This window comes from Mesocricetus auratus, unplaced genomic scaffold, assembly GCF_017639785.1.
Source record: "Mesocricetus auratus isolate SY011 unplaced genomic scaffold, BCM_Maur_2.0 Super-Scaffold_100009, whole genome shotgun sequence".
Lineage (NCBI taxonomy): Eukaryota > Metazoa > Chordata > Mammalia > Rodentia > Cricetidae > Mesocricetus > Mesocricetus auratus.
This window is the reverse complement of record NW_024429193.1, coordinates 4,403,252-4,430,280: the sequence shown is the minus strand read 5'-3', so window position 1 is coordinate 4,430,280 and position 27,029 is coordinate 4,403,252. Positions and strand designations below refer to the sequence as shown.

General features: G+C 46.1%; 1 protein-coding gene and 1 long non-coding RNA gene across 3 annotated transcripts in view; one reads left to right on the top strand and one right to left on the bottom strand.

Moving 5' to 3' along the window:
• Tnni3k (TNNI3 interacting kinase) overlaps window positions 1–27,029 on the bottom strand; it is a 266,104-nt gene that overhangs the window by 100,398 nt on the left and 138,677 nt on the right. The window lies entirely within an intron of this gene.
• On the top strand, window positions 17,521–18,986 carry LOC121142270. Its single transcript, XR_005879246.1, has 3 exons — window positions 17,521–17,574; window positions 17,822–17,955; window positions 18,713–18,986. It is a non-coding gene; the product is annotated as an uncharacterized LOC121142270 (long non-coding RNA).

The following is a 27,029-nucleotide window of genomic DNA, read 5'->3' as shown; positions in this document are numbered from 1 at the left end:
GCCATCTAAGCACCCACGCATGTGACCCTGTCTAGAGAAGCCTGTGAACAAGTACCCTAGGATCAGCAGATGATGATCCCACCCTTTGAAAAAACACAGTTATTTCTTTGCCATTCTAATAGAGATTAGAATGGGGACTTTCAGGAAAAAAACCATCTAATGCTGTGGGGTAATCCTCTTGTACACTGTGAAGATTTGCTAGTCTGAATTGGTTTATTAACACTCTGACCACCCCGGTAGCCAGGCGGGAAGTACAGGTAGGACAACCAAACTAAGGATGCTGGGATGAAGAGGGGCCAAGTCTTGAGCATCTCTAGGAGATGCAGAGAAGACAGATGGACATGCAATACTGATAAATGGTACGAGGCAAATCACGGGTAAGAAATATGGGTTATTTTAAGCATAACAGTTAGCTAGTAACAAGCTTGAGCTAGTGCCCAAGCACTTACAGTTAATATTTAGCCTTTGTGTTGGTTATTTGGGAGATAGCGGGGTATACAGAAAACAGTCCACCTACAGTATTCAGTACACTTCTACACACTGGGACCATGGATAGACGAGGACTTCTGATTTCAGGTAGAGGTAGAGGGAACCTAAGTTTGGGAGACAAGGGCAGTCATGCACGAATCTTTTTGCACAAAGTGCATGGGTCAAAACTTTGAAGAATAAAGAAAATGGCAAATAATAAATGGCATCCATTTATGTAAAATGAAAGGTTAGCTAGTCTGACTACTAAAAGACAGTTGCTATTCCAAAAATAATTAAAGAAACTTCTAGATGTAGTCTCTCTCTGAGACCTGAGCACGATTTCATTTCTTTTCTGTATTCTTAGTTGTAGAAACATTAAAGTCGTCATCCTTCCCAGAGAAGAACAACTCCAAGTTTGAGAAAGAGCCCTGGTGTTCTAGAATGACACACAGGCAGGAAAACTGTTTCAAGGTCTCTGCAGCAGAAGTGTGTGGCTTAGACAAGCATATTACACGTGCCACAAATACTATCCAAGTATTGGAAGTTGTCCTAGTTAGCTTTAACTGACCACTCGGCACAGCCTAGAGACATCTTCTTCAGGGAGTCTCATTTGAGGGAATTTCCATATCAAATTGGTCAGAGGTCTTGACTGAGACACAGTGTCTTGACTAGTAATTTCTGTACATGGGTCCAACCTATTTTGGTTGGCACAATGCCCTAGGCAGGTAGCCCTGGGTTGTACAAAGGAATTTGGCACGAGCCCAGGGAAGCCATCCAACATCCTCCTTATTGTAACTCCTGCTGTACTTCCTTGGCTGTACGTGAGCTCCTTGGTTAGAAGTAATACTTCATTAAATAGCAAGCCTGTCTACCGTCAGCGTCCCGCCCTGAATTACTTACCTCGACAATAGACCGTTGCCTGGAAGTAAAAGCCAAATAAGCATTTTCTTTCCCCTTCTTTTAGGCAGCTTTCGAGCAGAGTGTTTAATGGCAGCAGCAGAATGAAGACAGAAGAGGAGGTATATTATCCAGACCCTCTGAGTGTGAGAGTCAGTGAGGAGGCCTGGGCAACCTATGGGGCCCTGGGCAGTAGATAGTGTTTATCCCTGGCATACTAACAGACATCGTGTGTCCATAACACAAAGAGGGATGCTCTCTCAGCCTGAACTCTTAGGGGAGTGCCTGGACCCTGCCCTGAGTGAAATGACAGACTCTAGATATCCCCTATGTGGAAGGAAGTGGGGATAGGGTGGGAGGCTGGGGGTGGGATGGTGGGGGGAGTAGAGGTGGAGGGGAGGGAGAGGGAACTGGGATTGACATGTGAAACAAGCTATTTAAAATTAAAATGAAATAAAAAAGAAGTTCTTAGGTGATCTTTCGTTCTGTAAAGGACGTTGGAATATCTCTTCCCTTGGCCTCTAGCCACGCAACTGACCTGCCCCCTTCTCAGCGGCTGGGCTCACTGCTATGAGTCCCCGACCCCAAGGACCACAGCAACCCCCTGCCGCATGCTAAGAGGAGACACGGAGGCTCTAAAACCAACTCCACGGCTGGGCTGTGCTTTGTCACGAGAGCCCCAAAGCTCGGAATCAAAAAACCCAAGACAACCCCTTGGCAACTTGCCGAAGACCTCTTGGTGACTTACTTGTCACTCGGGCATGAAGATGCCTTGTCTGTGATATTAAACCTCAGCCCCAAATAGCAGTGTGATGGTGAGGGGCCACGGGTGTGGGTAAGCAAACAAAGACACCTCAGAAGACCCGCGGGAAGGACAGGCTTGAGAAGGGAAGCTCCGTGAGTGTGGCCCGGCAGACACCCTTGATGTCATGTCCGCCACACTTCCTGCGGAAGGTCCCCGAAATCCTGAAGTCAGGCTGCCTGAGAGAGGAGGATCCAGATGGATTCCAGGAGGCAGACAGATGGAGAAAGAGGCTTTGGGTGTCATCAAAGCACTTGGCCCTTGAACAATAAGATGACCAGCTTTCTGGTATCCCCTCTGCCGGAGGGAAGTATTGGGGTGCAGGAACTTTCATACCTCTCATAGGAGCTAGACTACCGTGGTAGGAATCAAACAACTTCTCCTTCTCTGTCTGGATTATTTGACAGAATTGGCCAACTGGCCAATTCTGAGGGAAGCCAGTTTATCCCTAAACATAGGAGAGTTTGGCTCTGCCAGACAAAGTCAAGATTCTTGGTTCAGATTCCTTCCCTCTGTCTGGATGAATGTTGAGACCCTGACTCTCCTGCCTGTATAGTCTTTGAATCAACAGAGAAGCCATCCCTGGGACCATGGATGACCACACTGGAAACAGCTTCATAATTGCGTTAAGCACGCTGCAGTAGTGCACAGAATTAGCAGTTGGGAAGCAGAGGGGCTTTAGTCACAGATTCAGTTTCCTGTGCTAAGTGAATCTCTCCTGGACTTGGGCAAGTCACTTAAGTATGCAGGTAAGGCAGCGATACTGCCGGCCGGCAGAGGTCTTGCTCTGTACAGTTTGTCCTTCAAGGAGTTTCCTCTTGCCTCTCAGAAGGTTCCACAGGAAACTGGTTTTAAGAAGTTTTGGTTTCAGGGGAATTTGTACTCGGCTCTTTAGGAACTGGGCATTAGGATTTGGGAGAGAAAAACTGCTTGTCTATCCGAGTATTTGACCTGGATGCTTTCCCCACGGTGCCTTCATCCCTGCTCAGCAAGCAGAGGGAAGCCTAACGCTTTCGCTTCTACAAGAGCACGGGTTAAAAAATGTGCTTAGTCTCACAGGCTTTCCATCAAGGGCACTTTGAAAGTTCAGAAAGAATGGACGGATCTGTGTTTTAGAGACTCCCTGAGCCACTCAGCGTCTCGGTGGCTGTCAGGAAGATGTACTGCAGATTTCTTTGCACACACTAGGCAGTCTGTTCCTGGGGCAGAGGTATTAGTCACAGGAATGTAAGCCCAGGGCATCTGTGATGGCTGAGGGCCGGAGTGTGTGACTGTCCTCAGAACAACGCAGGCCCTTTCTTTGCTAGCTGCATCTACTTCTGAGTTGCCCTCTAAATGAATACCCCCCGCTTTCCATAACGCTGCTCAGTGTTGATCCCCTTCCTGTCTCTCAGACCATGTCATCTGCAGCCAGGTAGATTATAAGACACCCCAGAAGCTAGAATTACGATCCAGGGAAGTGACTGGTGACTAATACATTATTTAAACCTTCTTATCCTGGGGTGGTGAGATACGGTCTTATTTAACTCAGGATGACCTCAGATTTTACCATTTAGATGAGGATGAACGTAAATCCCTGATCCTCTTGCCTGAACATCTCACGAGCTGAGATTAAAGGCACGTTCTGCCGTTCCTGCCTCAAAATGTCTTCCCGATGCTGAAGAAATGCAGGGTAAGACAGAAAGAGTGAAGGAGGAGCAGGGGAGTTTTGTGGTGGTGGTTGCATGCTGGGGCAGCCATTCGCAAACTCTTTAGAATGGAATTTTGACATTTGTTCATACCAAGTTATTTCATGCTTTCTAAAAATATTCGCATTTGTGATTCAAAGCCTCTAGGGTTAAAAACCTTAGCCCCCCCCCCCCCTTTTTAGTCTTATCTGTTTGCTTTCTGCGTGGTAAACATTTCTCCAACAAATACTTGAAGGATAGCTGTTTCGCTTTAGTCTGTGGCTGTATATTGTGTGTCTTGGCTGAACCTGGCTCCTGATCTCTTGGTGCCCGACATCAGCATCAGTCAACTCACAAAATCAAAATGCAAGACTGTCCTTGCCTCTTCCCTTTCTTTAAGCCCCACACAAAGTGCTCCCATCTCCCATAATTGTGCTTATAGGACATATTCCCATCTATCCCCTGTGTTCCCTGTGCCCTTTTCAATAGAGGGCAATTATTCCACCCCCCCCCCCTTTTAGAGGTGATCTAGAATGTGTGTCTAGTAGACAAGAGTGCATTTGAGATCATTCTCACTCACAAGGAGGCAGGGTCTTAACATCCCCACGTGAGTGTAGAAGCCTGTGGAGGCCAGAACAGGGCACTAGATCACTTGGCAGTGGAGTTATCCAGGTGCCCAGAACACAGGTCCTCCTCCGGCCAGAGCAGGGCTCTTCCTGCGGGGTCACTCTCCAGAGGGCAGTCTTAGGCAGCCTTGTCAGTACCTCACTTGACAGCTGGGGAACCCATGCTGGAAAGCTGGGGATGCTGCTCTTAAGGCCACACACTTCGGGGAGAGGGCTCAGATTCCCAACCAGAATTCCCATTGAGTCGGCTTGCTTTCCTGTCACACATGGTTTCACAGGTCCAGGTCCACGCGAGGTGGCTTGAAATGAAGGTGAGTTAGACTATAGCCTAATCCGCTGTTTTAATTCAGGAATGTTTGCTTTAAACACTGTCTTTCAGTGGGGGGCACAGATGACGTTAACATGGTGAGAATTACAAAGAGTTACAACAAAATCACTATTAGACGTGGTGCCCAAGACCAAAGTCTGGATTACAGAGGAAAAATAAAACAATAAAGGAGGAGCAAATGGAGGGGAATAAAAGGAGTGAGGGCGGGGGAGAGGAAAGAGAGGCGGAGGTTACACGGCGCTGGCGTGAGATGTGAAACGAGAGACTAACTTGAGACACGAGATGATAAGTCACGGATATCGATGAGAGAAATCGAGAGAAGGTAACAGGCGGAACAGGAAAAGGACTCAGAGGTAAGAATGCTTGCTGTGTGAGCGCCAGGATCTGATTTTGGATCCCTTCGCCCACATAAGACAGCCTGGCCTGTGCCAGTGGACTGTGCCAGGGACTCCAAGCGCTGTGGGGAGCAGAATCCAGAGAACTACCTCTGAGCACTCGTTCCTCCAGCAAGAGACCACATCTCAGACAAGTACAGCGGAGAGCGACAGAGTTAGGACTCCAGTGCCCTCCTCTGACTTCTGTGAGCATGTGTGCACAACCGCACACATATGGGCACACACACACACACACACACACGCACACACATGCACACACACACACACATACTAGCATGCACACACACATGACATGTGACTGAGCAGATCAGCCACGTGGTGTTCCTCTCATGATGGACTCTTCATATAAGCTGCTGCTCATGTAACTCTCAGATGAAATGGAGTCAGGAGACACTGTCACTTCCTCACCGGCAGCTCCTGGGGCCTCACTGTATCTCAGAGTGACAGAATACTGCCCTCTGACAGCACTTGGGTCTCTTTCTTTTCTTTGGGATTCAGTTTTGGCTTGTGCATGTCAAGACCATATAAGTCCATGGCAGTTGTAGCAGTAACCTGCAAAGATTACATAGCACCCCCCATAGTCAAGGGAGCAGTGAAGACCCCTGGGTCTGGCCTCCAGTGCTAATGGGGGTCTGGCCTCCAGTGCTTTTGGGCTGGGCTGGGCTGGGCTGGGCTGCTCTGCCCCAGGCACCTGCAGTTCAGTTAGAGTGTTGTGGAGTGCTGAGTGACTGGGTTTGGTGTCAGGCTTGGAATTCTTGGGCGTAAATATCAGCTCTGTTTACTTATTTGCTTTTGCTTTTTGTTTTGTTTTAGGGGAAAGGAATTGATGCATCAATCCCTCTTCTGTAGCGTGGCAAGTTCTAGGTAAAGATTAAATGAAATGACGAAAGGAAAACCTGACATGCAATGTTTCCTCAATGAATGTGATTAAACAATGGGAATGAACACTGTAGTCGGAAAATCCATTGGTTTCTCACAGATAGACGAAGGATGGCAAGCCAAACAAACATTCCCGACCTTGCACACAGGAGGTTACTTGGACAGCCTTCTACAGTGAGCAGAGGGAAAACAACCTTGGTTGGAAACCACCTGAAGAGGCTGGGTCTTTCAGTAAGCATGCTGATGCTTCAGGGTTCTAAACCCTAAACAGCTCCCTGTGTCCACAGGGTTCGGCAGTGCTTTCATTTCCAATTTAAGCAGCTGGCCCTTGGTTCTTTTTTCTTTCTTTCTTTTTATTTTATTTTATTTTTTATTTTTTGGTTTTTTCAAGACAGGATTTCTCTATAGTTTTGGAGTCTGTCCTGGAACTCACTCTGTAGACCAGGCTGGCCTTGAACTCACAGAGATCCACCTGCCTCTGCCTCTAGAGTGCTGAGATTAAAGGCATGCGCCACCAATGCCCGGTTGGCCCTTGATATTTACGAAGGGACCACATCTGCTCCATCGGGAAGGCAGCATGGCTCCTTGAGGACAAAGGCTCTTGCTTCCTCTCTGACTCTCAGGTTTCTGTCCATTTCCAAGGTTTTGTCAGCATAGACAGAGTCTATAGAATGCTGGACTTGGTGAAGGACTGAGACGACACTCCATGTAAGAGTTGCCCAGGGTGCAGGCTGCAGAGTGACTGGAATGCCCAGCACATGTCCCCGTCAAGTACCTGCCCTACGTCTGTCCTCATCCCTGCCAGCTCAGCGGTCAATGTCTCTGTCATTGCCCTTAGCAATGGGCTGTCTAACTTCCTGTGCCGTCTTCCAGAATCTTAACTGTGAAGTCCTGACTCTCTAGTTTAAATTATGGCTCTTAGCATGCTGGCGGGTGCTAGAAAGGGAAGAGGATTTAGAAAACCAAGATTTCACTTGTGGTCCAGTTCTATTAAGAAATATTTTAAGGAGCGTTTTACCTCTAACTGCTCATTTCCCAGAATGTTGTCTGAATTTCTCTTACATACGAGAGTCATCTTGTCAGGTCATTGCAGGGACTGAACAAGAAGCTCTCCCCCAAAGTTTCAGAAGCACCAGGTAACAGGGCTGCTGTGTACACTGCACGCCTGGGCTGCTGCACACTGCACACCTCGGCTGCTGCACACTCACAGCACAGCATGGCTGCTGCACACTGCACACCTGGGCCGCTGCACACTGCACACCTGGGCCGCTGCACACTGCACACCTGGGCCGCTGCACACTGCACACCTGGGCCGCTGCACACTGCACACCTGGGCCGCTGCACACTGTATACCTGGGCCGCTGCACACTGCACACCTGGGCCGCTGCACACTGCACACCTGGGCCGCTGCACACTGCACACCTGGGCCACAGCACACTGCACACCTCGGCTGCTACACACTGCACACCTGGGCCACAGCACACTGCACACCTGGGCCGCAGCACACTGCACACCTGGGCTGCTGCGCACTGCACACCTCGGCTGCTGCACACAGCACACCTTGGCTACTGTGCACTGCACACCACTCTCCACACCTCATCCCTGGTAATCAACCACTTTTAACTGCTTATAGATTTTACTGTAGAAACCTCCTGGGACTCAAGGCTTGGCTTGGTTATTTCCCTTTGCATTCTGTCTACATTGCCTATGCTTACAATGGTGTAGGGCACAACAGAGGGCAGAGCAGTGAATGTCACAGAGACCCTTAAGAAAGGTCCAGCAATTGCCCTTCCGCTTAGAAGCAAATGCATAACTAGCTCACGATGGATAGAAGCAAAGAAGTTTATTCCAGACAATAAAAAGCAAATGGAGCTGGTGAGATGGCTCAGCACGTAAAGGTGATTGCTGTCATACCTGGCTTCCAGTTCACACCCAGAACCCCCACGGTGTGGAGAAGAAACTGGTTACCACAAATTGTCCTCTGATATCCACATATGTGCTATAGCATGCAAGCATTCACACACACACACACACACACACACACACACACACACACAGAGAGAGAATAGAATCAATACACTTTTGAAAGAAAAAGCAAAATTATTTTTAAAGATTTCTTTTAGTTATTTGTGTGCATTTGTGCTTACGAAGCGAGTTGACTGCAGCAGAAAGAAGAGGGTGTGGCATCCCCTCAAGCTTGAATTATAAGTGGGTTTGAGTCACCAGACGGGTACTGGGACCTAAAGTCGGACCCTCTACAAGGACAGTAAATGTTCCTAGTCACTGAGACATCTCTCCAGCGGCACAAACTATGCTTCCACCTTTTAAGGTGACAATGTGGTTTTAAAGCCAAATATTTGCTTTTAAAAAGCGATGACAGGCACTTTGACGAAATCTAAGTGTTACTGTCCCTGGCCCTTATCACAGCCATTCCTGCAAATGACATCTGTGGGAGGGAGCCTGTCTCAAAGCTGACCTTCCCTTGCAAGTGGAGGCCATGAGGCTGCTTGCGGTGTCCTGTCATTGAACTGTCATCATGTGGGAGGGGCATACACTTGTGTTTTAATGCTGAAGACTCTCAGAGCTTGGCAGGCTGAAAGTGGCTGGAAATTCCTGTTGGAAGACTCTCCCAGGTCCTGCTTCTCTTCCAGGCAAAGCAAATGTCAAAGAAGATGTGGTGGGAAGGGAAGGAAAGTCAACATTTACCCAGGAACCCTTCCAGAACCCTCAGTATTAGTTCCTGTCTTTCGCTGAGCAATTAGATGCTTAGCATGGGTGGCGTGAAAGTCTTTGAACTTCTTTTTTTTAGTGCGACAATTTAAATATCAAATTCTTGAGGTTTTATGCCTCCACATACGTTGGAGTTATTCTATATGCATAATGCTAATTTGTGGCAACAAAGATCTCTGTTTTTCTAGTGGTCATGTGATGGGGGAAGTCCTGTGTATATGTCATTAAAGCACTGTTGGCCAATAGGAGGACTCTGGGAAGGAGAAACACAGGGAGCCATCATGTAGCTGCCATAGGGGTAAGAAGTCCGGACCCCTTTCTTTGGTAAGAGAAATACTTAGATTAACAATTATGGAATAAATACTCAAGTCAGAGCTAGCCAGTAAGAAATCAATCAAACTGCCAACAGCTTCATAATTAATACAGCGTCTTGTGTGTTATTTGGGGACTACAACATGGCAGAGCCCAGGCGACTAGTGGGGAAAAGCCAAAGCGGCTGGCAAGGAAAAGGCTTCATTCAACAGTCATGTGTACATTTTTTAAAATCCATTTGCCTTGTCTATAGCTGAAGTGAGTATCTACTCTACCTTTATCTTTTCGTCGTTCTTCCTAAGCCCCTCCCCACTTTACCCCACCCTCTTGTGCCTTGAGTGAGAACGCCCCATGGGTTCATATGTTTGAACACTCGGTCCTCAGTTGGTGGAACTGTCTGGAAGGGATTAGGAAGTGAGTTGTTTGAATGAAAATGACCCCCGTAGACTCATAGATTTTAATACTTGGTCACCAGGAAGGCTTAGGGGGTTTGGCTTTGTTCAAGGACGTCTGTCACTGGGGCTGGACTCTGAGGTTTCAGAAAGTCCATTCCAAGTCCAGAGCCTCTCTCTTTCTGCTGCCTGCAGATCCAGATGTAGAACTCTAAAGTTATTTCTCCAGAACCAAGTCTGCCTGCGTGTCCCCGTGCTCCCTGCTATGATGACAATGGACTAAACCTCTGAAATTGCAAGCATGCTCCGATTCAATGGTTTCCATTATAAAAGCTGCTATGATCAAGGTGTCTCTTCACAGCAATAGGACGCTGACTAAGGGGGAGGGGTGACTCTTTAAAGGAGGCATATCACTGAGGGTGGACTCTGAGGTCCCGCAAGATTCCTGCCATTCCTAGTGTGCTCTCTGCTTCCTGTTTGTGTATCAAGATGTGAGCTCTCAGCTACCTCTCTAGTCATCTTTCCCCGTTCCTTCCCTCTGCGACCATAGATTCTAACCTTTGTAGACACTTTCCTTTGTAGGTTGCCTTGGTCATGGCAACTTATTACATGGTCTAATTACAGAAATAAAAAAGTAACTAATGACCTCTCTTTGGAAACCTTTTAACTTCTAGTTTGAATGATAGTGGCCTACTTTATTATATTCTTCTAAGATGTGAACTCTTCAAGAACATGAATGCACCTTAAGCGTTTCAATTATCAGCATTGTGTTCATTCCAGAAATGTGTATGCAGAAAGCAAATGAATTAATATTTCACTTTTGTCTTCTACTTCCATTTGATATACTACTTTACAAATAGGCTGTCAAAGTTTTCTGATGGAGGGAAGAAAATTTCAGCCTAAAATATAATGGCTTGTACCATCTCATCCACGTACCAAATATCTAAATTATAGAAATACTCCTTTTTGAAGTATCAGAGAATAACACATCAAAAGCACGTGTATCCAAAATGTCACAATAGCACAGTGATTTTCACTAATTTAAAATAGCACAAGTGGAGGACTTCCTCATCTTTTAGAAAAGCATACCGATTAAAGCATGGATAATATAGAATGGTGACAGGAGTCTCCAAACCCTGTGGATGTTCTATTATTTTAATAATAATCTTTGTAGATATAACCAAGTTGCTTAGTCATCTTCAGGTATCTACTTGAAGTCGATAACAAGTCTTCCTGTGAAGGGCAGAGGGGAGGATGCAGAGAAGGGGAGATGATGAAAGGCATAAGTACAGCAACGTGACTGAAATTACCACACACCAGAGGAGACAAACATCAGAATTTGTAGATTTTCAGGAGAGAGAGCAAGTCCAAGGATGCCCTACGTCTGTATCTGACTCCAGAAATATAACTGAATGAAAGTGCCTTCTACTAGAATGGACACAGTATCTAACTGCCTTCAAATAAACATCTCTTTTCACACAGATTGGTGCAGATTCAGTCCTTGTCAGAGCAGTTCATTTTAAAAAGGGACAGCACTTGGTTAATACAGAGACTCATGAGTAGTCAAAACACAGGGAACAAGTGTCCAAGAAGGGATATCTGTATCACACAGACACACACACACATGGAGAGAGAGAGACACACACACAGACACACACACATAGACACACACACAGAGACACACATACACAGACACACACATACATACACAGAGAGACACACACAGACACACACACATAGACACACAGAGAGAGAGACACACATACACAGAGGCACAGAGGCACACAGACACAAACAGAGAAATACACACAGAGATACACACACACAGACACACAGAGAGACATACACACAGACCCACACAGACACACAGAGGCACACAGAAACAAACACAGAGAAACATACACAGAGACACCCACATACGCAGACACACACAGACACAGAGACACACATATACAGACACACACATACATACACAGAGAGACACACACACAGACACACACACACAGACACACAGAGAGACACACACACACAGACACACACAGACACAGAGGCACACAGAAACATACACAGAGACACCCACAGACACAGATACACACAGAGACATACACGCAGACACACACACACACACACACACTCACACACACACACTGTCTTCAGGACAGGTCAGTAACACTGGAATACTGCAATCAGGACTCAGAGTGGCTGCAATTGCCTCCTCAACCCTCTCACAGGATCAAGTCTGGTTATACTCCATCATGCATGAGGATTGTCATAAATCCCCACTCTTGTCTGGGGACCTATTGACAGCTGATGACAGCTGCAGGGAGGTAGAGTCAGTCTCCTTCAGAGATGAGCTTCCCGGGGTTGGCCAGGTTCCAGTCGATGGACTAGCAACTATGTGGATACAGTCTGCACTAATTGGACTTGGTGCGTTATAAAGAAGAAAGGGAGAGAAATATAGAGATCAGAGAAGATCTGAAGGCAGAGGGATGGGTGAATACAATGAAAATTCATTGTACATATGCAATATATGAAATTCCCCCAAAAATTAGTAAAAGAGATTCTATTTAAAAACAAAAATTAACCATTACAGTTTTCCTTCCCTTTTAAGCCACGGAGTTTACACAGTTTGTGGTTGCAGCCACAGGAATACAACGTGTGTTGACTGGGACCTGATGATAATCTCCCATTACTCAAACACAAGATGGTGTAAAACAGTGACTGAAACAAAAAGATACTACAAGAAGACATCCAAACACCCCCTTCTCACTAACACCAGCCACTTAGCGCAAGCAGTCACTACATCTGCACATTCACTAAGGAATTTAAAACATGATGAGGATGAAAGATGGCCTAGGAAGAACTAAATTGAGTATAAAGGTGTTCAATTTTCTGGAAGGCTGAAGTGCCTATAAGAATGGAGTGAGGCCAGGCGGGCTGGTGGCACACACCTTTAATCCCAGGGCTTGGGAGAAAGAGGCAGGAAGGTCTCTGTGAGTTTGAGACCCTCCTGGTGTCCAGGGTGAGTTCCCAGGATGTGCAGAGAAGCCCTGTCTAGAAAAACTGAAAAAATAAAAACAAAAACAAGAGTACAGTACAGAGGGTTGTTTGTGGGGCTGGGCTGTGCGTTAGCGGCCCTCTGTGGCAGTGACCAAACATGGAGCCAAAGCAATGTGAGGAAGGGGAGTTTACCCTGACTGACATGGTTTTATGTGAAGCCCGCCAGGAACAGCGTAGAAGAAATAGTGGCAGGAGTGACTTCACAGCTGGGTTCGCAGCACGACGAGGCGGCTGGGTCACATCATGTCATCAGCCAGGAGCAAGGGACTCACCAGGAAATGAAATAGAGCCAAGCTGCAAGCCTCATGCCCACACTCCCTCAACCTCTAGTTAGGATCCACATCCTAAGGTTCCAAACCTCCTCCCCCAAATAAAGCCACCAGCTGGGCACAAAGTGTTCAAGCATGTGAGCCTTTGGAGGGTGTTTTCTGTAAGAACCATGACAGGATGGAAGGAAAGTCTTCAGTACTGGGCCCTATTTCAGTGAAGAATTGACTCAAGCCGTGCAACTCACATTCCTGTTGACATTTTAAGGCTGTGAGAAATGTTCTTTCCTTTGAAAAATTGCCAGTTTCATAACATTTAACATTCAAATAAAGATAGGTAATATACACTGTACGACAATAAGCTTTTTTCTGAAAACACTCCTGGAATCCAATATCTCTTCAAATAACTTATTGAAGATTCATGTTCACACTGAGAACTCCAAAAATAAATTGCCACAGAGGAGAAAGATGATTGAGTAGTAACTGGGATTGATATGTAAAATAAGATTGTTTCTAACTTAAATAAAAAAAGAAGATTGAGTAGTGCTCCCTAAATAAATTTAGGACTGTGAGTAACTGGGTGGGGCTTTGCCTCTTACTTGCTGGAGTCCTGGAGGTGGGAATCTACCTCTCATTCCCGTCAGAACCAATGTTCCTTTACTCATGCTGCCTTATTCTCTCGAGTACCTTGGCCTGAAACACCCAACTGAGACTACTGAATCAGAACCACCGTTCAGGAGGCCCTGAAGGTTGCAGCGAGCTGGAATGTACCAGAAGACATCTCGTCATGTCTGCTTGCACGTCCCCTATTGGAACTGAGGGGAAAGATGTTGTTCCAAGTGGAATGAGAATCAGACTGGATGTAATGTAGCACGCGCGCACACACACACACACACACACACACACACACACACACACACAAATGCCTCCCTGGGAAGTTGGACACTGATGTAGAAACAGCTTTGATATATATGTTGAACTTGTTGTGTCTTTTCTGATAGCTTTCTTTTTTAATTTTACCTTTTATTTTACTCTCCACCAAAGTTTTTACTTTGGAGACTTTGGAAAGTATTTAAAAACTTTCAAAGACTAACACATAAATGACTCGTAGTATCCTGTCAGATTTATTGATTCATCTTTTGAAACATTTTCTTTTCTGGTTCCTTCCCTTTCTCCATCTTCTTTTCTCTTCTTCCATCACCTCTAGACACACAAATACCCACATGCACACACACACACACACACACACACGCATGCACACACACATGCACACATACTCACACACACATGCACACACACACACACACACACATACACTCCTTTTCCTTGACTTACTTGAAGACAGCATGGTATCTTGTCCTCTGTCAAGCAGAAGATGGAAAAGGATTTGACACATGTGTGCTACGCTGGGGGAGGAGACCTGGGAGAAGAAAAATTGTGGGGGACGGTACAGTTCAGCTTTGAATGTCTGTTAAAGGCTCAGGTGGTGAAGACATAACTGGTGGTGGCTTCTGAAGCCTTTAGGCTGTAGGCCACTGGGGGGAGGGGCTGTTCTTTGAGGGGACCGCAGCAGCCCAGGTTCCTCCTCGTCCCTGCTTTCCCGTCTCAGCGAGAAGAAGTTGCAAGCCTTCGTTGCTCTCCAAGCACATCCCCACATCTTTACAGAGCCTGTGTGCAGTGTGATGGCTTCTAGAACCTTCAGACTGAGAGCCAAAACAACCCTCTTTGTGAATGGACTCAGCCTCAGGTGTTCGCTCCAGGTCATGGAGAGCTGGCTGGCAGAGCAAAGCCGAGAGGAAATGGCAGAGAGATCGCTGGCAAGTGAGGGAGTAGGAAAAGCTGGGTCAGGATGCTGGGAGAAGAGAGCTTCCCCAGGCCAGCCTTGGACTGCTGAGTCCCGGGGTTTTCATCCTCCCCGTGGTCATATCACATGGCGATGGTTATCAATTACTGCATGAGGTCAAAGGGCCCTGAGGCATGCACAGAGGAACTGAGCAAAGTGGGAAGGGAACAGGAAAAGCCAGCCGTAGAGGGGCCTGATGGGGAAGTCCTGTGTGTATGTCAATAAAGCACTTTTGGCCAATGGGGAAGCAAGATAGGTGTTACTGGGAGTCCAGGAGGATTCTGGGAAAGAGAGACACAGGCAGAGACGATGTAGGCCTGCCAGAGGAGTAAGAGGTCTGGACCCTTTTCTCCAATAAGAGAAATACCTAGATTAATAATTATGGGTTAAATGCTTAAGTGAGAGCTAGCCAGTAAGAAACCAAGCAAACGGCCAACAGCTTCATAATTAATATAGCCTCCTGCGTGTTATTTGGGGACTGCAACTGTGGCAGAGCCCAGGCAGCTGGTGGAGGAGGAAAAGCCAAAGTGACAGGCAAGGAAAAATGTACACTCTACAGGGGCCGTGTTGTTACGCAGCCTGGAGTGGCTGAGGCCTCACTGTGGCGTCCTTTGGGAGAGAGGGAGCTGGATGATGGGTGGAGGATGGAGTTTTATAGAGAGGCCATAGCAGTCACAATGGCGTAACGCATGTAGGGACAGAAGGGAGGCCGTGTGACTGGAGCAGAATGAGCCGGAACGGCCACAGAGGTCCCACCTGGTCGTACTGAGCAAGGACCCAGCTGATGCAGGACTTTGGGGCAGGCGACTGTGTTGCCTTTCCTGCAGGTGACTTAGGCAATGACTGGAAAGGCCTGATCATAGGACCGACGCCGTAAGGCTTGGACAAGCTGTTTCTTTTATTCTTTGTTCGGTTTAGAATAAATGACTAGAAGAAATGGAAAGAGTGACGGGGAGATGGACGGGGGAGTTACTCTGACCGTCCATGCGAAAGAGAGAAGAGAGAGTGATTTAGATCAGGGTGAATCTGATGGCGACGGTGAAAAATGACCCTGTTCTGGACCAACGTTCAGAAGAGCTCAGGGAGCTTCTGAGGGGCCCACGGCTTATGTGACAACTGATGTGTTTTTGTTTCTGTTATGATGACAAGTATCTTTCCTAGCTCAGATGCGCCACACACACACACACACACACACACACACACACACACAGCAGTGCCCCTGTCCTGTAACAAGCTGTGGGGTGGCATGCACTTGTGTGTGTCTGAGCGTGAGTATGTATGCCAGGCGCATGCAATGCCTGAGGTTGCCAGAAGAGGGAGTGAGATCCCCTGGAGCTGGAGTGATCCGCTGGACCTGGGTGCTGGGACCCAAACCCGGGTCCTTTGAGAGAGCAGTAAGCGTTCTTAACCACCAAGCTGTCTCTCCAGTCTCGTTTTTGTTTTTAATTTTGTTGCATTTATTTGTTGATGTGTGTGTGTGTGGAGAGGAGCCCATTTGCCACAGCGCATGTGGATGTCAGTGGACAATACACTGATGTTTACTCTCTCCTTTCACCACCTGGGGTCCCAGAGACCTGAACTCAGTCAGCCAAACTTGCCAGCCAAGTGCCTTTGCCTGATGAACAGTCCCCCGGACATGTAAATCTTATTTTTTAAAATGAGACGGTACTCTATATGACGATGTCTAAATACAAAATTTAGAGAAATTACATAGTATCTTCTGGTATCAGTGGAAATTACTGATACAAAAAAAATCCACAATAGGTTACTACATATGGTCAAAATATTTTCAAGTACAAATTTCAAAGGACTTTAAGTATGTGATTAATTCAGTTTCTTCAAGTACAACACTAATAAGCACACAGCCCGATTATAAAATCATTACTCTGTGTGCCTGATGATCCGGTAATGTTTGCAGCGGATTTTTGATGAAGTGTGAGGTTCTAGGATGCTCCACGCAGCAAACAGCACGGGGAGAGACGGGGCTGCTCCCTGTGAAAGTGAGAGCATGCCTGGACCTGAAGGCCTGCACAGCACAAAGCATTCTGGTGCCGGACACCTGCCACCCCGCAGAGGGCTGTACCTGACACAGACTAGGCACAGCCAAACAAACAGAAGGCAAGCTACCTGCCATCCACGCACCCGACTGTAACTGGCCACTGAAGTCGACATGATGTTCTCATTTTACGCAGTCACTTATGCTCTCCTTGAAGATGCTTTGGATACAACATTAAATAGCAAAATAATTTGGTGCAGACTAAAGCACCGGTTGGAACCCTGGAGTCTGGAATAAATGCAGCGTTTGGTTGTCTGTCGGTATTTAAATGAGGCGTGACATACGGTTGTCTGTGGTCTTGGAAGTAGACCCTGAAAGTAGACCCTGATTTTATCACTTTAAGCACAGGAGCGCACATGCTTTGCATGGAATGCATTCTATCTATCATTTTGAACATAAGTCATGCTTCTAGCGTTTTGAACATTTCCCAGTTCGGGGCTTTGTACAGGATGTGCCGGCACCCTCCCACCTCGCTATGTGTGGTTAAAATCCAGGGAGATCGTTGTAGCCTCACGGTCACCACGTCTTGGCCACTATTTCAAACGCCCTTGCTTCCTGAGCATTGCTCAGAATCACCCGGGATCCTGGGATGAAAGTGTACTCCGTATGTGAAATCACCGGGTGACTGTGTGCAGGGGAGACGATGACGTCAAATAAACACATCCCATGGGGGTTGTCCTGTATGCGGAGAATATGTTTCTCCTATTGGTTGATGAATAAAGCTGTTTCGCCAACGGGCAGGCAGGATGTAGCCAGGCAGGGAGTATAGGCGGGGCTATCAGACAAGGAGAATTCTGGGAAGAGAAATGCGGAGAGTGAGTCTTGGGAGAGACGCCATGGTGCAACTGGGAAGGTAGGATGCATTCCTCGGTAAGTTAAGGCCGGGTGGAAACACATAGATTAGCAGTTGCGGGTAAGCAATTAAGAGAGAGCTAGCCAGTAAGAAGCCTAAGCTATTGGCCGAACAGTTTGTAATTAATATAAGCTTCAGTGTGTTCATGTGGGACTAATCTGCTGTAGGACCTGGTGGGACAGAAAGTCCATCGTCAGACATCCTCTCCTGACTTAGTGCTAAGAGCGGATCCTTTATGCTGTTCTAGACAGTAGACATGTGACCAGCAGAGCCACTCCTTCAGAAGAGCCCATCTCTGTCCTTCCTCTGTTGCTATAGAACCCAAGGCATCGAACACTTAGGATGTGTTAAAGTGAATGGCACCCCATGAAGAGTAAGCAGGTGGGTGGATGCTACTGACTCCTCGGTTCTCCAAGGGGTATTCCTAACCTAGTGTCACTCCCATTACTCCAGTACTAAACTCTCTTCTATCTATGATGACTATTTTTCTGGGCTGCCTAGATTTGGTGACAGACATTGAAGACACGTGGGCCCTCAGCTAGTCGTTCCATTTTGTGAATGTAGGGCTTTTATGAGGTAAGCCTTTCTGGCAGAAGTAGGCCAATAAGGTAAGGTGTATTAAGGCCATCCCCAACACTGGCTACTCCCTATTCTCTCTCTGCTTCCTACTCTATCAGGATATGAGAAGTCCCTTGTCCATGTTCCTGCTCCCATAGACAGAATTATTCCCATGTGCCTTTCCTGCCACGAAGGACACATGTCCTTCTAAAGCCATGGCCAAACACACTCTTCATTCTTAAGTTGTTCTCTCTGGACGTTGGTCACAGTGACACAGCAATCTATAACATATGAGCAAAAACGTCAACTAGGCAGTTGGATAAGGAGGTCTAGAACTCAGAAGCAAAAACCATGATAATGATGAATGATGGAGATTAGAATTAAAGACGCTTTGCAAGAACGTCCAAACAGACAAACAAGGTTTCTGGGCACAGTGTAGCCACAAGGAATAAGAGATGGCCTGAGGGAGTGAGCCATACCTGGTTAACAGGAGGGAGAGCCGAGATAGTGTGTTTTCCCATTTTTGTTTGTTTAGTCCTTAAAGACGGCACATGTATAAAATTTAAAAATCTGTTTACAGATAGAAACTTGAAAAGAGAAAGGATGACAACACTGGGTCTACCAGCGCTCCAGAACTCACAGATAGCTGCTGCCAATCAACAGGAATGCTGCCATGAGCTTTGGTCAAGAATGGAAAATACTGCTCTATGTTATCCGGCCCCATCATCTGGAATGTGCCTCCCCTTTGTTTTATGTCTCTGTGTAAATAAACCCTGCCCATCCTTTAAGGCCTGATTCAAGCTAACTCTCTGTCTTATGGCTTTTCTCACTGCCGCTACCAAGTGCTTGAGGAAACACCTTACGGAATGAATGCAAGGGGCGATTTGGACTTAGACATTAGGCGTGCAGTCCCTCATGCAGAGAAATCACAATGTTAGGCACATGAGTCAACTGGTCATGTTGTTTCTGCAATCAAGAAGTAGAAAGAGATGAATGATGGTTTCATTTCTTCTCATATTTATCCAATTCACTTTCTCCTATTTATCTAGCCCAAGACTCCACCTCAGGAGTTGGTGTCATTCATTTTCAGGGTGAGCCTTTCCTGTTGACCCTGGAAGCACCCTCATGAGTATAAGTGTTTCCATGCTTGTTTGATGTCAAGTTGACAATGAAGGTGATCCAACAATGTCATCTCCATTTCTTCTCTAATGTCTACTACCTTGTTTTATTGTTTTCGTTTAATAGTTTCATATTATTTCTTTTGAATAACTATTTGCTTCTGTTCTTTACCTACTGTATTAATGACTTTTCTGCAGCTGTGATAAAGCATCATGACCAGAAAATAGCTTAAAGAATAAAGTGTATTTTTGTTTATAGTTCCACATCAGTAGGAGAGGGATGAGAGCAGGCAGCTAGATCTGCAAGCTTAGAGACCACACCTCAGTCACAGAGAGGAAGCTGAGAGCCTGAATTGAACTGAGGCAAGGCTGTAAACCTTCATATCCTGCCCCACCCCAGGAAGACTCCAGATCCTAAAGGTTCCAAACCTTCCCACATAGTGTCATCAACTTGGAAACAAATATTCAAATATATGAGCCGATGTATGACATTCCTCACTCCAACCACCATAGCTCACTGTAGCTATTTTCCAGTTTCTAGAGGGAAGTGATTGATTTTAATCTCCATTCTTTTCCTTTAGGGCAAAGATACATAACAGATAGTAAGGAACATTTCATAAGTAATTGAACGGGCAGAAATTTTTATCTTGAAACAAGAAGTGTTCATGTGCATGATGTGGAATCTTTCTTCAATGCAAGCAATACCTTTGGTCCCTGTTCGACCTACTCGTAAGACTCCTTTGGCTACATTCCTACCAAGACTTTTTATTGAGGATTTTCTTGAGCCGATGCCCATAAAAGCCAATGAGTTTCACCCACGCTATTTTCCTTTCTTTAAAATAAAAGGTCTTATTTTTTATTGGGGTGTCCAACCTAGCTGCATTCCAAATGCTTTGAAATGATGATAATTAGCATTTAAATAGAACCTCACCTGTTCAGGAGGTATGGCCATGCTTATTACCTAATGGGATGGTCACACTATTATCTTCCACTGGAAAAAAAAGTCTTCAAATATAATACGCTATGACATATGAAGATCACAAAAGCCCCGGGGGTGATAGAATCACAGATGGTTTGCATTTGCCAGAAGCTTCAATTTTGTGGGCAGCAACTTGTACTTTCCCAGCCCTAAAACTTAGCATGCAATGTACAACGCATGAGACAGAAATCCCTTCCACAATAACTGCCATTTGTCAAGGAGAAAAATCTTTTCTTTTCAGAAGTGTCTTAATCGCCACAGGACGGGCATGAACACTAAAGAGAGGCAGGCTGTTTGAAACTCGGTGAGATCATTCAAAGCCAATCTCAGGTGGTGCTCGCCCATAATACACTCTTGATTTTTCTGAGAGCACCATAAGAGAACAGTTAGACCTTCAAAGAATAAATCTCAATTCAAGGATCCCCGTTGGCTCCTGACAGCTAGCTCATCATCTTCCCATTACACCACTGTATCTTGAAGGGATGCCAGGATTTTCCCTTCCACCCTCTGCATAGATGCTAAGTTCACATTTCTAGTCTTCCATGGCTTAATTGTGCTGTCGGCGAGGTCATAGGGAAATAGCAGATGAGGGCTGAGGCAAGGATGATAAAGGAATTATGGTACGACCTGAGGTATCTTAAGCTTAACGTCTTTTAGTTCTGCTAAAAAATTGAATATGCTTTATTTCTCAAGAGGCAAGACTTTATTTTCTCGTCCACATTTCTAGATTCACATAGAGAGAACATGAAGTACTAGAGGGAGTTGTGGGCTGAGGGCAGTATGGGTTCTCAACTCAGTTTACCACTAGCTAGTTGGTTAATTCATGGGGGAATTTACAAACCTCCCTGGGAAAGAGGCCAGCTCTACAGTGTCAAAACAAGAAATGGAGTGCTAATCATCACTTAAGTTTGATATTTTGATGTCAGATTCTACAGGTGGATATACAAAATTACAAAGTAGAAAGCCCCTTTATTGATGTGATTAGGAACCTGGGGTTTATATTTTGGCAGAATTAACTCCTATGGAATCTTGCTACTCAGTTCATCAGTAAAGCGTTATCTGAAACAAATCTGTTTTCTTGTTTATCCTTTTATAATTTCGTTTGTGTCTTATTATTTTTTTATTTTTAGATAGAGTGTTACTATGTAGCCAGGAGATCACTAGGTAAAACAGGCTTTCTTCCTGCCTTAGACTCTTGAGTTTTGAGATGAGGCACACCTCAAATGCTGTTTCGGCCCTAGGCCTTGGCATATTTAGGTCAGGGTCCCAGCATTTCTGAAAACAGTGTGTGTTTCTTAGCGTTTCCACGGGCACTGTCTGAATCAGTTGGAATCTGGAAAGTGTCTGCTTATGGATTTCACAGAGAGGTTACAAAATGTCCAAATACCAAGAAAAGAACAATTTTAAAGAATTTTTTTAAAAAGTATCTGAATAAAAACAACATGTATTTAGATGAGAAATACGTACAAAGTCAGTCAGAAACAGGACGTGAAATGATCAATATAAGTTATAGTAGTCAAGCATTATGTATGGAACTTCAAGAATGACTCAAACAATAATCATTTTGCATGCTTAAAAAAGATGATTTGGGAAGCATGGTTACACAGATCCAACTGAGGAGCCTGTCATGTGGAATGCAAACACACAGGTGACTCCTTGTCACCGGAGTGAGGAGCTGACCTATCTTTAGTCAACCTGGGCTTCTAACAGTGATGAGCGTTTGGGTGTATGTGTGAAGGCATGCATGTACCTTTGGTGTACACATGTGCATAGAAAGTGTTTGCATATAGGGCCAGAAGTCAGTATTTTGTTCTACAGGAATCGTGCACTTTATATTTTGAGGCAGGGTCTATGGGATTGGGGATAACCAATTAGCTGGGGTAGCTGGACAGTCCGCCACAAGTGTCTACCTGTCTCCCTACCCTTGCATTATAACCCTGCACCATTACATCTGGTCTTCATGCTTGAAAGGCAGGCAGTTTATCAATTAAGGTATCTCCATAGTCCCAACGGTTGCTTTTCTTTAGCGTTTACCCAAGTCCTGCAGCAATTAAGAGTCACTGTGAACTGACTCCTTCGTGATCTTGAACAACTAATCTGAATTTCTCTTGCCTTACTTTCTACACACATGAACCCGTGGTGACCTAACGTCTTAGCTGTGACCTCTTTCTGTTCAAATTGGTGACAAAGGGTCATTCCAGTCTTAGAAGGCCACTGGGAAGGGTGGATGCCTCACGGCAAAGTGTATGAGGTGCAAACTCTGTCATCGCAGTCTTATTTGCTGGAGCAGCTCTCCGGCAGCAGAGGCAAAATGGAGAGGTTCGTGGGCCTTTCTTCCAAACACAAGGTCAAAACACACCTTATGAAGGAAGGCTCGCCATCAGTCATCAAGGTGAATGCTGTAGTGTGGATGTCAAGCGTGCACTCTGGAGCTTTTGGGCAGAGCGCATCTCAGAAGGGTTTAACATCCTGGTTGTTGGCTTGTGACTCACTTGTATGATTGATGATCAATAGGGAGCGCACTTCAAATGAGTATTCTCTGTGGTGTGTGTGTGTGTGTGTGTGTGTTATCCATGTGTCAGGTAACATATGGGTTGCCTAGAGAAAATGTATAAGTGGGGAAATCACAACAAAAACTGGATGAAACCAAGACAGAGAGCATTGTGGGAAGAAAACTAATCTTATTGCATATCTGTCACACATATGGCATTAAGGAAGGTGGCTTAGAAATATATCCTTATTTGTTTTTCACAGGAGTTTGCTTTATAGAAAGAGAAACAATAAATAAAATAGAATGCCCTGATCTATTTCTAGGGATAATGGCACAAGTGAGTTCTAACTTTCGAAATAGAGATAAGGCTCCATCTATAAGGCAGCCTCTACTTGCAAACTGGCGTGTGTTTGGCATTCTACCTTCAACGTGCTGCACGAAACTCCTGTAACTTTATGACACAACTCAAGGGTGGCCAGTTTTTATGATGTATGATATGATCACATCTAACCACTGTATGGATGTACCTGTGTGCATATGTATATAAATATGCACATACATATCTATGTATATGTATGAAATAATCTTTAATTTTTGAGAAGTTGAGAGTTTTGTAGGAGTCTAGATATTTCTGAAGGAAAGAGGGCCATGAACAAGGGTTGTGGTTTTGCAACAAGCAGTATCTAAAGAAATTACTCAAATTCGTGAATTTCATCTGTGGGGACAGGGACTTTCTTGAAGCGGAAATGGGACAAGCTCATGACGGGCATGGGCAAGTATGTCCATTGTCAGCAGAAGTTGGCGGCTGTTTTAACACCTTGTCACGTCTGCGCCTGTTCAGTCACCATAAGTGATGTCTCCTTACATTATATGAAGAAGGCCTACACGAGGCATGAGGGAAGGAGGCTGCCAGCCCGGCCCTTCTCCTTTCCGGCAGCCAGGCTTCGGGGGCTGCTACATGCTAGAGAACTCCGTCTCCTCGTGGATGACCCCCATCCTCAATGCTGGTTGGCTCTGAGTGCAGAGCACTTCCTGTGCGCTGCCATCCTGACTATTTCCCCCTGCCTTTGACACCACACGGTACAGGCTTTGGGTAAAGAGGCCTCTCCTCCCTAGAAATTGAAAGGATAGCACAGCAAAAGACAACTGCCTGTCAAAGAAGAAAGGACTTTGCCCCGCTGGATTGTCCTAAATTGGCATAAATTATGGCCTGTGCCTGTGAGGAGCCGCCCTCGCTATCGCTATTGCCGTTAGAAGATGGCGCTGACATCCACTGTCAGTTGGAGTTAACTGTCGCTGTCAGTTGGAGTTAACCGTTTAAACTGTGCCTCTCCCGTGACGTCATCTGGGGTGATGTGCAAACCACCAATCCCGGCTCTACACATCTCACTCGGAGCTCCTAGGCTTATATAAGGGGCTGGGTTTCTTAGCTTGGGGTCTCCCTCTAAGAAGCTGATCATCTATCTCTCAAGATGCATTAAAGCTTTACTGCAGAAGGATCCGAGTGTTCTGCGTCGTTCTTGCTGGCGAGACGGTAGCGCGGGACATCTGGTGCCGAAACCCGGGAACTCTTCAACATCGCCGGCGCCGCGGGAGACCCCTCGGAAAACGGGGCGGATTCAGAACTGCAGGGACGTAGGTTCAGAGAGGTATGCTTTATCCTGAACAACCCTTTTCTCGACTTTGGCCTTAGTTTGTCATCACCGTGGGACGGGTCAGTGGAGGCTTTGGTGCTAGTCCTGTTTGTCCTTCTCCTTCATCGTGGCTGGTGCTGACAGAACGGCGCTGTCCATCTGGCGCTGTCCGTCTGGCGCTGTCCGTCTGGCGCTGTCCATCTGGCGCTGTCCATCTGGCGCTGTCAGTCTGGTGCTGTCAGTCTGGTGCTGTCAGTCTGGTGCTGTCAGTCTGGTAACGGAGTTGAGCGCGTTTTTAGATAAGCTGTCAGCGCGATGGGGTCGTCACAGTCAGTGGTTACAGCCTTACAGACTGTGCTAAAACAAAGAGATCTTAAAATTGCACCACGAACACTTCAAAATTTTGTGAAGGAGGTAGATAGAGTGGCACCATGGTATGCTTGTTCCGGGTCCCTCACTGTGGCCTCATGGAACAAGCTAGGTAAAGAACTAGACAGGAAGCATGCAGAAGGAGATCTCTGCTTAGGTACCAAAGCCATTTGGAAGCTAGTTAAAAACTGCTTGGAGGATGAGGCCTGTCACCCTGCTATAATAGAAAGTCAGGGAACCTTAGAGGAAGTTCAGGATAGCATGTCAGAAACTGAACGGAGTGAGAGAATGGGAGCTCGCAAAAGAAAAGACATGTCTAAGAAAAAAGGCCCTCCCCAGGAAGTTAAGAAAGGGGAGAGAAAGAAGGGAGTTATCATTCACCCCTTAACAAATCTAAGAAAAAGAAAAAGCCAGAATCTAGTCTATACCCTGCAGTAGAGCTAGAAGCCTTGGAGCTAGATAATTCTGATTCTGACACTCTGGATTCTAGCGAAGAAGGTGGTCTAGAGGAGGAGGTGGCACGGTATGAGGAAAAAAGATATCACCCTGATAGACACCGGCCACTGAAAACAAAAATGAATGTGAGGCCACCGCCTATAAATCCGGCGGGCTCACGCCCCTCAGCGCCTCCGCCATATGAGCTTCGGCTGAATACTGGTACTGACTCCTTTTTACCTTTAGAGGAACGGAGAAAAATACAAATGGCTTTTCCAGTATTCGAGAATGTGGAAGGCGGAAGAGTACATACCCCCGTAGATTACAATCAAATTAAAGAATTGGCCGAATCCGTTCGTAATTATGGGGTCAATGCTAACTTTACCACATTACAGGTGGAAAGGCTTGCTAATTTTGCCATGACTCCCACTGACTGGCAAACGACAGTGAAAGCAGTGCTTCCCAACATGGGACAATACATGGAATGGAAGGCGCTCTGGTATGATGCAGCCCAGGCACAAGCTAGAGTTAATGCCACGGCTGAAGATGAGAATCAGAGGCAGTGGACATTTGAAATGCTGACAGGTCAGGGTCAACATGCCCTTAATCAAACCAACTACATCTGGGGCGTCTATGGTCAGGTGTCGGCCGCCGCTATTAAAGCATGGAAGGCCCTCACAAAAGGGGAGAGTCCAGTGGACACCTTACAAAGATTGTCCAAGGACCCCAAGAGCCATTTTCAGACTTTGTGGCCAGAATGACAGAGGCCGCCAGTCGCATCTTTGGTGATTCAGAACAAGCTATGCCCCTGATTGAGCAACTTGTCTATGAACAAGCAACCCAGGAATGTCGAGCGGCTATCGCCCCTCGCAAAAGCAAAGGTTTACAAGATTGGCTCAGAGTGTGCAGGGAGCTGGGGGACCCCTAACCAATGCAGGACTAGCTGCCGCCATTTTACAAACGCACAGGTATAGAGATTTATCTAATCGAAAAGCTTGTTTTAATTGTGGGAGAATGGGGCACCTTAAGAAAGATTGTCAAGCCCCTGAAAGAACAAGAGAATCGAAGCTTTGCCATCGTTGTGGTAAAGGTTATCATAGGGCTAGCGAATGCAGGTCAGTCCGGGATGTAAAGGGAGGCTTCTGCCCCCTATTGAAGAATCCAAGGTACCCCAATCAAAAAACGGGTCACGGGGCCCATGGTCCCAGGGCCCTCAGAAATATGGGAACCAATTTCAGAAAAGCAATCAAGAGGAAGTAGAGGTTTCCGAGGAACCTCCGGAATGGACTTGCGTGCCGCCTCCGACTTCTTACTCATGCCCCAAATGAATGTTCAACCGGTCCCAGTCCATTCCCCTGGACCTTTGCCCCCTGCCACCATTGGGCTTATTCTGGGCCGTGGCTCCTTAACTTTACAGGGACTCATTATATATCCTGGGATTGTTGACCCATATCATAAAGAGGAGATTCAAGTTCTCTGTTCTAGCCCTCGGGGTGTATTTTCTATAAAGCAGGGAGATAGAATTGCACAACTGGTGTTGCTGCCCTCCCTCGGGGATGGAGAAACCTACACTTTACAAAAAAGGGCTATGGGATCTTCTGGAAGTGATTCAGCCTATCTGGCTATACCCCTAAATGAGAGACCTACAATAAAATTGTTAATTAATGGAAAAGAATTTGAAGGGATAATGGATTCGGGAGCAGACAAAAGCATTATTTCACTCCATTGGTGGCCGAAGTCTTGGCCCACTGTTGTTTCATCTCATTCTCTACAAGGTCTTGGATACCAGTCCTCTCCTGCCATCAGTGCCTCAGCCTTAACCTGGCGGGATGCTGAAGGCAAACAGGGATGTTTTACCCCCTATGTGTTGC